At 47.5% G+C, this 15,992-nt stretch overlaps 1 non-coding gene across 1 annotated transcript; it reads left to right on the top strand.

The window, feature by feature from the left end:
- Positions 1–15,627: 15,627 nt before the first annotated feature.
- On the top strand, positions 15,628–15,701 carry TRNAR-UCU (transfer RNA arginine (anticodon UCU)). Its single transcript has one exon. It is a non-coding gene; the product is annotated as a tRNA-Arg (tRNA).
- The last annotated feature ends 291 nt before the right edge of the window (positions 15,702–15,992 follow it).

The raw sequence follows: 15,992 nt of genomic DNA, 5'->3' as shown, positions 1-15,992 counted from the left end.
TCGGCGGGACCCAGGAGAACATGTAGCGCTGGGTTGGGGTTTAGTGAACCAACTAAGGTCGCTCCTTTAGTTGAAGTATTGGGCTTCTTCGCACCCTCCCGTTGTCCTTGCTGGGTTACACTCTCTCTCGGGACCCTCCTCCAAGTATATTTCTTTCGCTCTACTTCTTCTAATCTTAACTTTACGCCGAGGACTCTTTCCGCCGCCATGGAATGAGACCAGGAGAATCTCTATCCCAACCAGTGAGATGTCGCACATCGGAAATTAAGGCATAGCTCGTCGCCATCGCTGCCTATATCGGTAGTTGGCCAGTCGTACCCAAACAATAATATTCCGGAGGAGAATGCACCTGAAATAGAATATTTTAGGCCGGCTTCCATGAAAAATTCAGAGTCTCTCTTCAAGGCTGCGATCACATGAAAACATGAACTTTAAGGCTCGATAGCTAAATACATGGCAATTGAATCGCAGGCCAAGACCATGAAAGGCATACTGCGAGTGGAAGGTAAAGTTAATACAATGGATTCAGAAGCATTCAACCTCTCCCGTTTAAAATAATCCAAACACGTAACAATAGTACTAGCCGTACTTAATAGTGGCAATATTTCGCGAAAATATGTCGAATTGTCTTTCATACCATTATTATATGGTAGATTAGCAAACGTTATGGGTGCGCCAGCGGCGACCGGTACGATGGTTATTAGAAACCGATGGGGTAGGTCTTCCCTCTCTGGTCAGAACCACACGTGCAAGTTTCCCCGCATGTGGCTCGTTTGTGATGACTTCTGCTGGAGATTTACGGGAACAAGCGAACCTTTCAAATCGAACACTGGTTTATGTGTTCAGAGTACGTGGCTTAGTTGCCTGAATTCAAGTTCTATTTACTATGTCTAGACGCGAGTTCGCTTCAAAATTACCAACCGACCTTGCTTGTGTCCTTCATTCAGCAAAAGTTTCACCCACGCCCTTCACTCTACGAAAGAAGGCCGAAGGTCCGTATTTTGAACCAAAGATTCCCGGACGATTATTTGACTACGGAAGTCCCGCTGGCTCCATTTGGCTTTCAGCGAGTTCGGGTCTCTGGAAGGCTAGCCGTGTTGCTTTACCATACCGCACTACTCTAGGACTTATAGTGAGGCTCGTCAGGGGGGAATCCAGTCGCAATGCATCTTGCTCAGCGAGTCAAGCGTAGCTATCCACTTCTTTCTTGCTTGTTGGGGGAAGTATAGAATGTCTATTGTTGTGTGTCCAGGGCTTACGTTTAGGACAATCCTGGCTTGGCTTGGCTTGGCTTGGCTTGGCTTGGCTGGAGAAGTTTTGTTTGCGAGCGGCTCGACTTGCTAGTCTGACTACAAGAGTGACCTACTTACCACCACTGTATAGGTCGGAGAGCAAGTTCCGGAGCGTATATTCTCTATGACTCACAGGAGTAGGTATCTCCATTTCGCCCATTCCATTTGCTAAGGTTCCATCGTCCGCCGGTTCCTCGGCTGTAGAAGTAGCCAGCCCCAAAGCAGCAAGCAGCTTACTCCAGTTGTCTCATATGAGATTCGGTCGGGAAATTTCCCAGTCTGTCAACTGCATTCTCCTAATTCGCTTATCCCACCACGTACGATTTCTTTCTTTTTCGCTAGGTGTAGTACACCTGTCGGGGACGCTTCTGCGTGTCCGTTTACAGAATATCACACTATCATCTACCTCCCTTTCCTCGGAGCTCTTCATGGGGGCATTGTCGCATGCTCGACTTGGGTTGCCTGGTGTAATTTCCGGAGTACATTACGACAGGATCTTTCACCCGTACGGGCCAGCAAAGCCTCGATCTTTAAGGATTGGGCGGCTATGCTCTACTTATATTGAAGTCAATCTTTATAGAGTCCATTCGGGTGATCCCTAGGTTGCGCGTCTGGTAGTTGACTCGCCGTTTGGTACTGCGTACACAGAACCTGCTTATTACAGTTACTCTCGGAGGGTTGGTCGCACATGAATAATAGCGTTCGGACTCAAGTGCCTCCCGGAACATTCTACAAACTGGGGGAGTTACCTTGCTCCTGTTGCGTACGACTAGCCCTGCGGCGAGCGGATAGTCCCCATGCTATGGTTTTTGGCAGCAGTCCGATCCCTGCCAGTTAGGGAGTCCATCCGAGCGATGGCTTTCAACCCCCGCATCCCAGAACGTGCCTTCCTAGGCACATAACACTAGGTAAACCGAGCCAACCCACGTTACATACTAGCAGTAGATAATCATATTATTTGAAAGTACTAAACAAAACTCCATGAATGGGCAAAATAATAGTTGCGTTAACAGGAAAGATCTCTAGAAGAAGCGCGAAAGAATCATGCTCAAATATTCCTTTCAACGACTTCTAAGTCTGTTCGGTTTTTTCCCTTTTTCTCTCTCCTCCATATGCATGGGAGTTAAAGGTTGGTTCTTCAACAAGTCGCAGCAATGCAATGCAATGCAATGCAATGAAGGCCTTCGCTTTGTCTCGTCGACCGCAAACAAAGCGGCGATGGGCTGGCTTTCCGCGTTTCCGTAAAGAAAATCGAAAGAACTCTGATTGATTCTTATTCGTAGTTGGGATGCAGGGATAGATTTATTTCTTCCTCGAAGAACCGTACGAACGATTAGGCCGCTGCGATTTCCACACGCAGACACGCGGATTCAGCATGAAGGGCGGGCGATTTATTCCCCGATCGAACGAATGAATGAATGAATGAATAGGGTGTCGTTCGCAATGACAAGGAACGTTAGCTGGAAACGCGGTCAACTAACGGGCACAAGTGCAATATTTTCATTTTGGTGTGACTCTTGGTTGGAGAAGGCCACACCACAGTTGGTCTCTTCTCCATAAGCCGGACCGCCAACGTCAAGGCGAGATCACATTGGTCCAGTCCCCGCATAGCCAGTGGAAGGGTGAGGTGCATCCACTCAGATAGCATGGGGAGGTCGAATGACTGCGGCCACGTCAATCCGCTTCTTTTCTTTTCTTGTTGGGCCGCGCCGCAATTGTCTAGCTTCTGCTACCAACTCCCCCATCGGGCCGTCTGACTTTACCGTAGCCGATAAGTAGCGTTAATCGTCTTCATCGCGCTGATGAAGCAGCGGGTTCATCCACCACCTTGGTTCTTCCCCGCAAGCAACTTCCGCCGTATTATCCATAGCTGTTCATCAAGAAGGCCTAGAGTTAGTTTTCCGATAAGATTCAAGCTACAATTTCAAACAGCACCTTTTCTTCATGAAGCGCAAGAAAACTGCACTGCGGAAGAAGAAGAAGCGGTAAAAAGTGTAATATAAATGGCTACCAAAGTTCTTCTTTTGAACTTTCAAGAAGGCCTGAATATTCATGGATTATTATACGATAATCTTTAATGCGGCTCAGATTGCGGAAAGAATTGAATGCTGGAATTTCGAAATTCCGTTGGTAAAATTCAGAAGGATCATGCAAGAAGGCAATATCATCTTCTGGCCATAATCTGCGAATCCAGCAAAGCAAAGCAAAGCAGCACTTTTCTTTTCACTTTAAACCGAGCCGGCGGCAATCTTGATGAATCACTGGCAAGAAGATGCTTTGCACTTTTCTTTCCACTTTAAAGCAGCAATCTTTTCACTCGGAAATGGCAAAAGAGCTTGGAAGAAGAATAGGCTAGGGACGGAGTCGAACCGTCATTCCAGGATTTGCAGTCCAATACATTGCCATTATGTTACCCAGCCAGCAGAACGTTTTTCCCGCTTAAATGAAGAGAGGCGGGACTCTCATTTAAGGGGGGTGACCTTAGGCCACCCTTTGAAATAATCTAAAGCCTTACAATCAATTTCTGCGATGCCATAAAATGTGAACCAACGACAACGATTTTGGGCAAAATAAGAATTAGTGATTGAAAAAGACCCGCAGCTTGCTTGTGAAGCCGACCAGCGTACTGCCAACACGACTTGTTTATGCCTATTAAAGAACCTTTTAATGCTAATTCACAGAAAACTATACGAAGCATACAAAATAACTAATATACGAAACGGAAGCGACCGATGGAAATACGTCAGTTTCTTACTCATGTAAATAAACTATTTCTTAACAACGGCGACGACTTTTCCGGAGTCTTATTTCGGTTTTGGTCGGCCAATCAGGTTAGGAGTTCCCTGCCTGACCGCCAATTCAGAACCGCTCGTGACAGTTTCCCGTCATACGGCTCCCCGCATCCCATCAGGTGAGGGTTCCGGAATACGAGCTCCCCTGCCCTCTTTTGATCGTGACGATGCCCATGCAGCCAGCAACTGCCGCAAATTGGCAGCTCATGCCTCCCGGACGACGACGTAGATGCGATCCATCTGTGATGTCCACAGGCGGCCGGCCGGCGGAAAGAACACCTACGCCGTGGTTGGAGTTCTACTTCCTTGTCGTCGCTTTAGCCCTATCGGCTAGCTAGGGCCATTGCTCAGTTTGTTTCCTCACGCGCTTGCTTGCTTGCTTGCTTGCTTGCTTGCTTGATAACTCCTAGACTCAAGTGAAAAACCGACCATCAGCGTATCTGATGAGAGAGGATTGAAACCTCGTATCTTCCCCATTTTCCCGCGTCTCGTGACTAATTCAAAAATTTCCTTGCATCAGCGTCGATTACGTACTCTGGCTTTCTTGTTGATAGATATGTGGATCACTCTGGTGGCGTCATGGCGGCGAGATCGACCCGAGCGAAAGTAGCTATTGGGTTCGAATCCCGCTTCTTTTCTTCCGCGGTTCGCCTTTAGGCCATGAGGGCGATCCGATCCCCAGTAGCAGGAGTCCTGAAAGGTCATGGAACTGGCCATACTTCCACTTTCACTCTCACTTTCGCTTTTGCTTCTACTTTCAGAGGTATGTATATTCAGCAAATCGGATCAGATTGTCTATCCATGACAGAGCGAGTGCTACTCGTAGTTCAGGGGCAAGGTATTTTACGTTGCTTACTTTCCTTTTGGCCAATCTGCGCTCTTTATCTTCGAATGTTGAAGCATATTGGCTGCTCCCTTTCCCTTAAAATTAGATGCGGGGACACTTTGGCACGTCCCGATAATTAATTACTACCGGGCCCTCGCTTATTGTCCCATCCTATCCCTGTTCACCGTACGGTTGGCTCTTCTGAGTGCGACCTCAGAGGTGTGCGGGGTTCTCCAGTTCCGGGATTCCATATTTCAAAGAACCAGGCCGTAAGGCTTCCGCTCTACGCCGGAGGCGCGCTCGAAGAACGGGAAAGGACAGACAACCCCTTTCCCTCGGCCTCTGTCCCATATTTTGGACGCAGGAAGCAATCCTGCTTTCCTGTTTCGACGCTTCAAACGCTAGGATTGCGGTTGCCTGCTGTCCGGTTCAACTTAGGCTTAGCCTTCGGGGATGCAGTACCGCCACTCAGCACTCACCTAGACAATACCCAAAGTGTTTCATTCCCACCCTGTCTCCCAACGAAAACAAAGAAGGGGCAGATATCGTCACGCGCGCCCTTGCTTGAGATTCAAAGTTCCCCACTTTCGCCGGGTTCTGAATCCCTTTCATGCCCAGCTTCATGCCTTTGGATGCCATTCTCCCAGCACGTGGGCACGCTGTTACCCTGTTCCCGAGGGAGAAGGACTTTCACCTTCATGGAAACTCAGTTCACTAACTCCGCCATCCGAGCGCGAATGAATGCAAAATGAGTGCACAGACGCGACTCAACGTCTTAACCTGTGAACAGGTCACGCTACCCGACCAGAAAGATTTCTATCTTAACGAATGGCTTTATAGGGCATTCATTTTAATTCATATTTAGCCGCAGGCTTTCACGGTTTCTAATCTCATATATTCTTATTAGACACCCATATAACCTTCTCTAATGACGTATGACTAAACCTCGACACATAACTTAACCTTTTTTTATGACCCTTCCATCTGCCTTTCTCATATCTCCAAAGTTTCGTATGTTTCGGATATGGCGCTTGAAGTAAGTCCCTTTTTGAATGAAAAAAAACTCATATTAGTGGCGTTGGCTTCTGTAAATCCCCTGCGTGCGATGTGCTCTAAAGGCACAGAGAATCGTACACTTAAGCGGCTTAGGCGGTTGAGAGATACCTTCCCTTCCCAACTGCTGGCTGGGGTAGAATCCTATTACTAAAAGGCGGGCGCATGAACCCTCTTTCAACCTTCTCAGGAACCATATTCTTATGGTTACTGCATCAGGACCTACCTAAAGGTGAATCAAACCCTGAATTGAATACACGGGTCTCTTCATGAATAGTTGTGCAATGGATTCGAGAATCCGGGGAAATTTCCTCCGAAGCATACCCATCCAATCCGATAGCCGTTAATGTCCTAAGTGTGGGGAATTGAGACTCGGCGACCGAAGCAACTTATCCGACCATCCAATCATGACCGGCTGTTGCCTGATGGTCTAACGGCTCGAAAACGGGTGGGTCCTTAGACACTCGCTAGACCGGGACTAAACGTCGGTCGGAAAAATCTGATCCAAATTAATTGCGAAACCAGAACTAGAAGAAGTTTCTAGATACAGAACACGATTAAATACAACCTTACCAACATTTGATATGATCTCAACTTGATACCTGTTAAGTTGAATCTGCCTATGGTTGTTAAGCCTGTGCCTTGGCATGTAGAGACGGAAAAAGAGACCAAGAATGGTAAGACCTTAGTTACAGCGGCGGTGGTTACTTAACTGATTCCGTTGATGTGTATTATCGTTACCGTTTATTAAGCAGTAAGAACCCGCCCGGCCCGGCCCGGCCCGGCCCGGCCCGCCGTAAATAGACGAAACACTTCCCGCATGCACCCCGGCTAACAAATAAGTACTAGTTTAAAGTAATGAACTAGTGAAAAGCACTACAGGCATTCATGCCATCTTATTGAGAATAAATATTATGGTTGGCATCCAGTTGAAAAATTAGAGCAACCAAGCTTTAGGCGAGCAACCCTTGCCTTATTCTCTATCGGAGCGGTTCTTCCCCCTCGTCCGCCTAAAAAAACACGAAACCAAACACAACAAAATGATGGAACACGCACGAAAAACAACAAAAAGCGCGTCCCGCAATCAGATTCACCAAAACAGAAGCGAGAAATGAGCACAGAACAACCCAGCGTCCCGCAAGCAATCAGAGACTGTACAGGAAGCTGGCAAAAACAATAACGAAGATGATGATGAGTCTAAATGCATGCCGCGAAGAGCCAGCCCGAGAGCGCACGCACCGGGAACACTACAGCGGATAAAAAGAAAAGCAAAGAGTATCGGTTGGACGCTGCGATGGTTGATGAAACACAACAAAAAAAAGATGGTGAGACTAAGGAGGAGATCGACCCGATACAGGATGCACATTTGAAAAGCAGCAAAGAGGATTGTTCGAAGTCTGATGATGAAAGCAGCAGGCAGCATTGTCAGTGATGAAGATTATGAAGACGATTGCGAGAATGGGGGTAAAGATGTGTGGGGTAAACTGCTGGATGCGGGTGCTTTTCTGGACGAATCAGTATCTAAGGTTGATGATGATGAGAAGCCTTTAAGTCAAAGGATTGATAAGGAGTTATCAAAAGAAGCCCGCCGGCACCTGTAAAAAGGCGGAAGAAGCCGGCCGAAGAAAAGAAAAGAAAAGAAGCGGTTTTCATCATCCGGATGAACCGGCCGGGCCGGCCGGCGGATTAGAAGGCGGCTTTAAAGCATTGCTTTATAGAATAGATAATGCTATGAGGCTGAACCTTCATGGATGCAAGTTTTACGCTTATCAGCAGCATTATGGCAGTATATTTACTGATTTTACTACGGCAGGCAGTTGGCAAATTTGTTTTACTGAAAGAAAGGTCGGGACTGTACTACTTTTTGTAATGAGAGAGTGAAAGAGAGGTTGGGACCGCACTACTGCCTGCCTGCCTGCCTGCCTGCCTGCCTGCGCGTGAAAGACTCATGGTAGGCTCTAGTCAATGGGATTCCCTGCCCACCAAGAGGAGACGGAACTGAAGCACCTAATAAGGCAGGCTCGCTTCGCTCGTCTCAACTATTTCACTCGCAAACCAATACCTTAAGCCAAACATACATCTCATTCTGTCGAATCAATTCTGGATCAATTGGCAATGGTTTTATTCTTAATGAGGGGAACTATTTGAGGAATAGGCTTTCCTGCCTGGGCGCCCACTTCCTTCGCGAAGCGAAGCGTTCCTGCGGGCAGTTCTTCTCCTTACACTGTAATTACGACCATTGAACAAACTTGGTTGACACACGTGGTCTATGCGCTGCTAATGTTGCAGCTTCTCAAACATTTAACAAACTCACACCATCCGTTTCGGATAAGATCTATCCCGTCACCACACGAGCCATCCAACCTGAAGGGTTTCCCTTTCCCTTTCCCATTCTCACTTCTGTGGGCTTACGGGTAATGGGAATATCTGCGAAGATTCTTACCCATATTCGACCATTTCTCTAGAAATGTCTGCTTGTAGCGCGACGCGCTGCTTCAATGGTTTAATATAGAATACGACCCGCTGAACAGCTTTTAATGCCATATTTTCCGAAACTAAGTCATGTACCGTCCGTTCTGCAACCTTTACATTTGCCCTTTTAACATTTCCAAAACTTTGTACGTTTTAGATATAGCATCCGAATTGAGTCCCTTCTTGTTCTTTGAAACATGTTTGGAATACAGAATCCACACCTTGACGCCCGGGATCCCATAACGAGTGAATATTTCTGCTCTTGCGTAATCAATATAATCAGAAGATACATGTAAGGATATTGAACCATATTTCATACATTCAGTTTGAGCTATTTCTGCACCATTCGATCAACCTGGACGACAAATACAGATTCCCTTCACACATTCGCAGTTTTCAATCTATTAGAATATGGATGTACAAATTTATACAAATGATTTCTTTTTTTCTGGTCCCCAAGGTATCTCCTAAGCTATTGGAAAAGCACTTTAATGGAAAAAATCAGCTCTTACTGGCTTAATCGGGATATTAGTGCTTGTTTCACTAGATGAAAAAAGTTACATTTCAGGCCACCAAGGTTTAATCTTCTTCCGGCAACGATGACTGCATACTTTCTTAGTTCCTCTGAATCAGGCGTTCACTATGTGCGAGCGTCAGCGGGCATCTCCTCCTGAAGAAGAGTGACTATTGCACGGATCCTTCTCTCTGGGTTTCGTACATTCACGTCAGGCATCCTTATTATAGTGGTACCGACAGCACAGATTTCTTGCTTTCTCACGTAAGGCATTCCCTATATACAGACACAGTTTCCTCTCTGCAAACCTACCCCGAGCATTCCTCATTTTCTCAGAGCGTCGGGCGGCATCCCTACTATAGGAAAAGGATAACAGAGAGGGAGAGAGAAGCAAAAGATTGTCATCAGTTATGTTAACCGTAGTGGGGTCAGAATGAATTTAGTTCTTCATACGAAGAAAGTGTTGCACGACCAGAGGCATAATAGGTGCGGTTGCCAAGGGGCGGCGAGAGTTTTCGGAGGCCTTCTCGCCGCGGTTTTCCCCTAGTAATCCTCCCTCTTCTCTCCTTTTTCATATCGCCCTGCGGTCCGTGAGATAGAGTCGAGAGTCCACTTGCGCCTAGTAAGAGGGTTCATGCGGGCTCCGCATGAATGAACCGCTTCATCGGCTTGACGAGGGCAAAGCACAGGAAAGGCAGATGGGCATTTCCTATGTCCCATCCCCCTCTCGTAACTAGTGCAGGCTACACAAGTGCTCTCCGAACCGGGCTGGATAGTCACCCATCACACGGCTCTCTAACTTGACGGGTGAAAGGCCGAGTGGGAACCCCGGAAATTACCCCTTTCCCCTTCGGCTCTCAGAGCGTGACAAGTGCATAGGCTCCTTCCCGTTTTCTACTTGGCATTCACCAAGTGCCGGTTCCGCCTTAGGAGGGTAGGCAGGTGGTATGGGCCCTCTGACTTCTTTCCGGGGCTTTCCTCCCATAAGATCTCGCCGTTGTTTCCTACATGGCTTGTCCAATTGTTGATCGAACGCCCTGTGTTGGGATGTCATTTAGTGTTTTGTCCCCAGTAACATGGGTAACCTGCTCTATCCTTTCCTTTCCCTTCTGTGCAATGGGTGGGTCGAGGGAAGATCATTCGGCCCAATTAATCAAAACCCTCAGTAGGCATAGAGCGAGGCAGCGTGCGTTCGCGCTCCCCATTCGCCGAAATTAAGTGCCAATGGTTAGCTGTCGCCGGGTAGCCAGCCCCGAACTTCGATTCGCCAAGCTTTGCCCTCATCTTAATACCGAAAGCAGGCTCGCTCTATGCTGTTGAGTTACCCGTAGACTTTTTGGTTCAAAATACGGGCGGGCCTTCGTTCGTTCCGCCAACAAACAAGTTCTTCGAACTTTAACCTCCTTGCCGCACATGCTTTGGTCCTCGCGTTCGTTACCGAGCAAGAGTAAGTGCAACGCCTTTGTACAGTACATAATTGAGCGCACGCAATTTTTCATGCAGGAACTAGACCGGCCGCCCTCTCGATTAGCGTCATCAACAATATCATCAACCAAAAAATAATAGTAAGCATCATTGAACTAGAAAGAAGAATACATGAATGAATGTCCTTTTAGGGAAATGATGAATGATACACCTACCAAGGCGAAGGTCAACTTTGCGATTTCTTCCTCTAGTTTTCCTCTTTCTTCCCCCAATTTTATCTTTCCCTCCTTTAGTTTTCTTTTTCTTTTCCTCGGACAAAATCCTGGGAAAAATTGAACGGAAAAAATATCTAAAATCTACATCCTAATACAACAATTTTCCATAACAGTAAATGGAGTCAAGAGTTACTCTGTCTGGCTGTGGGAAAAGCAGCCGAAAGAAGCCAGCCGTGTGAAGGGCTGGCTTCCATTCACCAGCCAGCGCGGACTAAATCAAGTGCTCTTCGAACCGTGCAAGATGGTTGCCCATCACACAGCTCTTCAACCCAAGTTGCCTATATCGTGCGTTGCGTGGTGGATCCCAAGTCTTTCAAGCAAGAAGCGCTTGATCCTCTGCAAGCAAGCAAGCAAGCAAGCAAGCAAGCAAGCTCCCCACGCTGTGCACTTGCTTCTCTCCGCCGATCAAGCAGCGATGCTGCTCGAACCGCTTCTTCCGCATGATGAAAACCGCTTCTTCGGCCGTTAGGTTCCGACACTCTGCCGGCCGCATGAACCGCCGCGCCGGCCGGAATGCCTTTCGAAAACAGCAAGCAGCTTTTTATCTAAAATGCCCACGTGCGCTCTCCCAGTCAAACGTGGGTCGGAAGCTTGAAAAGAAAAAAACGCGTCTTCAGTCAAAGCCTTCGGCCTTGGCTCACTGAATCTCCTAGAGTTTGAAGTGATTCCAGGTGCCTGCTAATGACCGCGACAGCTTCGATCAGGCAGCTTGGGCTATCCACTTGAAGTCTTCCACGTCGTCGGTCGTTTTCCCTTGTTTCAATGATGACTTAATCTCTGGCCGAAGGGCGGGCGGGCTTCCCGGCCGGCGCGGCGGCACAAGGTCGATCGGTGTTAAAACGGTTCGTAGCTGTTCAGTCTCATCTAAGAGTTGACCCGATATCTCTGTACTGCTTGAGTGTGCAATGCTGAACCCGTTCTTTCTTGCTTGTGGGCGCGTTGATTTAGGCTCCTCCCCTTCCACTGCATAGCTGCGCTTCCTTATCATCCGCTTCTTTTCTTTTCTTTTCTTTTCTTAGGCGCGTTTTTTGGCGGGTACTATGAGCCTTCTGCCCCACGCGTCCGCCCGCAGGTTAGATGCGTGGTTCACCGGTTCCACCGAATACTCTCACTTGTTGAAGCACAGTGCGCTTTAGGCCCAAGCCGCAGGGCTTCCCGAAGGGCTCGGGCCCTCTTTGTCCGGGTACATGCGCCAGCGATCAGCGCATGTACAGAGAAGGCGTGGTGTTGCCTTTCCCCCTGAAAAGCTAGGCTTGGTATCCCTTCCGCCGCACCTCGCGTTCATGGTATCTACATTCAACTGTGCTTTAGAGACACGGTCAAAGTACGCCCAAGGATTGGTTAGGCTCAGCTCCTGTCACGACATGCTCTGGTCTCCTCCCTTCGTTCCCTGAGGCTGTGGTCCCCTAGCGTTAGAATAAGTTGTGTCCGTCTTGTTGCGGACATCTGCAATGCCCTGACCGACATGCGGCAGGCAATTCATTCAGTGACTTCGCGGTCGCCCTCACTAAACCGACTTGAATCTGAATGGTAGTTCGGATTAAGTCTGACTGAAATCAGATTTACCTTTCATGCCGTATCCTATTACCGTACCTTCTATCTCGGCTTGATCTTAGTTGTTCTCGAGGCCTTTCATATAGAAGCAAACTCTCCAAATTTATGACCAACCTTTTCTTTTGTAACCTTCAAACGAATAAAAGATCGCCCATTATGAATTTATGCATAGCAACCATCAAATTTAGGCGAAATGAAAAGTCTACATGACCAAATTCTCCCTCTGATCTTTTTCGTCCTTCTCGACAAGCAAGCATCAACAAAAGGGCCTTTCCATACAGATCATGCCATAAACTAATTTCTGCGTTTCCTCACTATTGCTCAAAATCCACATTTGGTGGGCTTTCCCCAAAGTAACACCAAAAGTCTACCTCCTTTCGTGCGTCCTTCGCCTCCTCCGTAAGAATAATCAACCAGATTCATAACAACACCTCAAACAATGGGGCGTCTGCCTAACCACCGGCTTTGCCCTGCTTTGCCAAGCTTACGTATGCCATGGTCGAGATTAGACACTATACCGATAGTAGCTCAGCATCAGAAATCTATAGGTTTGTGAACACCTAAGAGTGACCGCGCAATACATTATGTATTCTCTTTCTCAATTGTTTTAGCCTTGACCCCTGCAGCTCAAGCTGACCCTGCGCCTTAACCTGGCTTCCATTCGGTATTATGTACCCATGCGCCCCTAGCTATATGGGCTGATGGTATGCGATTTCCCACCATTTAAAAATACGGATCAAGTACATATTTTTTATCGCTATAAGGGTCGGCGTAGTCTCCTCCAGGGCGTAGCCAGGAACCACTCTAACGGCTTCCCCACGGGACCTTCTCTTCTAACCACTTTCAGCCTTCATTCACTGTGTTGAACGAGGCTGAAGGTTTAGACCAATCATAATTCATCGCCATCCTGCCTGCTTCCAATTAATAACTAGCTAATATATGGGTGTTAGCCTAAGCCGCACCATTACTGCTGGGGCTTGGCTCCCGAACCGTGCATGAGCTATAGGCCTCACACGGCTCTTCCTAAGAACTTAAATCCTCACTGGCTCTGCAATCCCTGATCAGAGAGCCTAAGCATTCAGTCGAGGCCTTGGGTTCTTCCGGGAATAATACGCTAGAATTCCCGCCCGTTCTGCCCACATCTCCAGCCATTCGTGGCTAAGGTCTTAAGTCTTCGAGTCAGCCTATTCTTTTTGAAGAATCCTGCTGCACTCACGGGCATACAGCCTGGCGGGCCTTCCGTTTCCGGAGCTTCATGGGCGTTGCCCCGTTCCTCAATCAGATGTTTGGATGTGAGCTATACTCCGCGGGAAGCTCCACGAGCGTATGGCCTTGCCAATTGACCCCTTTTCTCGTATGACTGGGAACGCTGCTCAGTGACAACCTCTCGATCGTCGCCGCCTTGGCCTCTCTTGCTTGCTTGCTTGCTTGCTTGCTTGCTTGCTTGCCACCACGATAACAGGCCCTCGGTGTGGTCAGCACCGTCGATTTTCGGGCCACGAAGCTTACACTCATTCACATTGGTTCATCCTGCTACGGCTCGGGCCTTTCGCTCTTGCAACTTCGAAGGTGGCCATTCTTTTATCAAGGCCTGGAAGTCAGCCGTGCATCTCAGCCACTGGCGGGACTGGATACCCGCATCTGATCAAAGTTCTCGTTGCCTGTGAGAGCAACATGGGTCGCTTCGCGAAAGACATTGCTTAGGACCAACGGGTCGCACGAAAGGTGTACGATCTACTTTGCACGCCTTATCTCTCGGCCTTTCATCTGCCTCCAGCCGTCCCTCAAAGCTATGCTTAGGTTCGAGAATTCTCTTTTCTTCTTCGTTTTACCGAAAACTCTCCAGCGCTTTACGTTTGATTCTCCGCGCCCAGAGAACGCTATGCGTTCTCCATCTTCGCGGCGCCCTCACTTTAGAAAGCGCTTTGCACTTTTCAGAACGTGGCACTCCTTCAATCCATCATACTGAAGCAATCCGGAAGGAACAATTTGGGTCATATTCGATCCTTTCCACAATGCCCAAAGACGAAGCGCTTCATTTCCAATCAATTCTTCACTACAATCACTTCGATCCACCTCCTCAGTAAAAAACCGTGATACGCCCTGATGGATTCCTCCCGGCGGACCTCTTGTTACTACTGGTCAACTTTCTCAGTGCTTTTTCTCTCCAGTAACCTCTCATGGATTCTTTGGTTTCTTCCCTTCACTCAAAGCATCCGTGACATCAAAGAAAGGTGGTACCATGGCAGGCATGGGGTGTACCCAGTGTCAACGTTATCAATCATATATACGATGATTGATCGCTTCGCGCATAGAATATACCATATAGCTGATGTTACCCATGAGTGAACAGTGGGCTGGCGTGGTTAAGTGGGCCTTCGGCCCGTGGTTGGTTTTTCCCCTTCCTTTTAATCAACTGTATATATAGGTGCTGTGATCCCGAAAGCTAGGCACATTGCATTATGTTTGTATATGTGGCCACTATTCCATACGATCCAAAGTGTTGCCTGCTCAAAGCAGCAGCTTGTTAGCATAAACCAAATAAGAGCTCATTTCAACAGCAGCAGAATTCTGCACAGCCAAACAGATAATGCGATCCTGTCCTGTTGCATGCATAACAATACAGCATGGTGGAAAGGGTAGCTATCATCCTCTCTCCCCCCGGAAGCCGAGCGGGGGAAGCGCTATGTGCCGATGAACCAACCGGTTCATCAAACAGGTTCTTCATGCATGCATGAAGGCCTTCATGATGATGAAAACCGCTTCTTTTCTTTTCTTCGGCCGGCTTCTTCCGCCTTTTTGTCCGCGGAAGCAGCGCATGGTGCTTCTCCGCCGGGCCGGGCCGGGCCGGGCCGGCCGTTATGCTTTCGATTTGATCTCACTATGTCCGGATTTGCTTGTGCAAACTATAAGCGGTGTAATTCCGCTGTATTTTTCTTCTGACCTGACTTCCTGACTAGAGTTTGACAATCAACTCTAAACCAGTTTAATAATGAAATGGAATTTTCAATTAAACTCCGAGTGGGTGGTGGAATTTCAACCGAAGCGACTTTTCGCACAATTTATGTGTTTCCGTTTCTATGACCGGCAATTATTTATGTATTCCCATTTCAGATTGTTCTCTAGACTTTTTATCAATATAAAGTAATCACAGCACTGTATACGAGATTCATTTTCTAGGCAACCCAATCTAGCATGTGTTATGCGGATGCCCTGTTGGTGGTTTCTCGAGAGATTTAATCATAATGCATACCTTGGCAGTCGTTCCGAAGTAAAGGGTGGTTTTCTCTTTTTGTTGATTATGCCACTATCATTAGTTTCTTCTTTCTTGTATTCATAACTTTTTTCTATTGCTTTTTCGGCGAAAAGGCAAGCAAGTTTTACCTGACTTAACTGAAAAGCCTAGAAGTGTTTGTAATGCACAGCATCCTTAGCTCAGTCGGATAGAGCAACAACCTTCTAAGTTGAAGGTCACAGGTTCAAGTCCTGTAGGATGCGGAAAGTGCACATTAGATTATATACCTACGGAATGCTTTGCCCTTGTTCAGGGCGGGCTAGCGGGTTCTTCCTTTCAACCGAACCTGCATCATGCTTCGGTCACTTTTCGCTATATTGGTATATGGGATTACTTGCCCCTTTTCACTTCTTTTTAAACAGCCATGATTATAAAGAACCAATCTCACTACGATTTTTATGAAACGAAGAAAGACTTTTTCTTACGGATCTGGTCAAATATTTGACATTTTCCATGATTTCCTCTCTTTCAGGTATTCAGGGAATTCTCTCAAA

Source organism: Azolla caroliniana, unplaced genomic scaffold (assembly GCF_043228905.1).
Source record: "Azolla caroliniana isolate FFs.n. ecotype wild unplaced genomic scaffold, voAzoCaro1.0.p SCAF_75, whole genome shotgun sequence".
NCBI lineage: Eukaryota > Viridiplantae > Streptophyta > Polypodiopsida > Salviniales > Salviniaceae > Azolla > Azolla caroliniana.
Note: the sequence above shows the minus strand (reverse complement) of the source record. Positions and strands in the feature narration are given on the sequence as shown.